The 1,191-nt window shown below is 37.5% G+C and overlaps 1 non-coding gene across 1 annotated transcript; it reads right to left on the bottom strand.

The window, feature by feature from the left end:
* Positions 1–834: 834 nt before the first annotated feature.
* Positions 835–953, bottom strand: LOC125066097. The gene has a single exon (XR_007119658.1). It is a non-coding gene; the product is annotated as a 5S ribosomal RNA (ribosomal RNA).
* Between the last annotated feature and the right edge of the window lie 238 nt (positions 954–1,191).

Here is a 1,191-nt window from a genome sequence, read left to right as displayed (position 1 = left end):
ATTCAAGCGCACACACTAAGTATATTATGAGAGGGACATTATGCGTCATATGTTATGTAAATGTATTGCACATAAGCACAGACGATATATAGTTAGGATTTAAAATTTTAATATATTTATAAGTTCATCATATTAAGGTTATGTGCGAGGAAATATGTATTGTTGACAACCTCGTTGGTCTAGTGGCTAGCTTATAGGGTTTTAGACTTCGAGTCGATTCAATAAAAAACATATAAAGTTTTTTTCAAGATGTTTACAGTAGCAGTTTCAAGTTATAATGTTGGCAGTGTTAATATATCCATGCCTCGGAAAGAACCAAAGATTTTTCTACACCTGAACCCAATTCTACCGCCAAACAGCAGTGATCAGTATTATTGGATACCGGTTTGAAGCTTGATTGAGCCAGATTAAGTATAAGGACAATGTACGTCACATCTTAGTTCTCTAGGTTGGTGGTACATTGGCGATGTAAGGAATGGAATATGGACTCACTCCAGTCATATTGATTTTCCATCCCATCGGTTTATGACAGCATGAGAATTATGAGAACGCCTGTGTTTTAACGCACAATGCATTATTTTTTGTTCCTATGCAGTTGGTTATTCGTCGTTGATTGTGACTGTCGTGGAAAAATCATAAAATTCATCGTTTCGTTGTTTCTTAACTTCTTTGATTAGACCGCTTGCAATGTGCGCCTATGTCCTGGGTCCTAACTGTCGAAAACATCAAAAATGACAAACTAATATCACCTACAATAACCCCATTGATATTGTTCAAATGTTGACATAAGACCTACACTGTAGTAAAAGTATTTTTTTGCAAAAACTGCAAAAAGGCCAACGACACGCGGTTTTCCCAGGCGGTCACCCATCCAAATACTGAACGCGCCCGATGTTGCTTAACTTCGGTAATCGGACGAGAACCGGTGTATTCAACATGGTATGGACGTTGGCTACAGGCAGTCCTTAAAGTAGAAACAATATATATTAGCATATTCTCTATCCTAATTGTCGAAAATATCAAAAATGACAAACTTATTTCAACCACAATTGCTTTTCTTCAAATGTTGACATGAGACCTACACTGTAGTAAAAGTATGTTTTTGCAAAAACTGCAAAAAGGCCAAAGCCACGCGGTGTTCTCAGGCGGTCACCCATCCAACTACTGAATACGCTCGATATTGCTCAACTT

The sequence above is a fragment of the Vanessa atalanta genome, chromosome 8, assembly GCF_905147765.1.
Source record: "Vanessa atalanta chromosome 8, ilVanAtal1.2, whole genome shotgun sequence".
Taxonomy (NCBI): domain Eukaryota; kingdom Metazoa; phylum Arthropoda; class Insecta; order Lepidoptera; family Nymphalidae; genus Vanessa; species Vanessa atalanta.
Note: the sequence above shows the minus strand (reverse complement) of the source record. Positions and strands in the feature narration are given on the sequence as shown.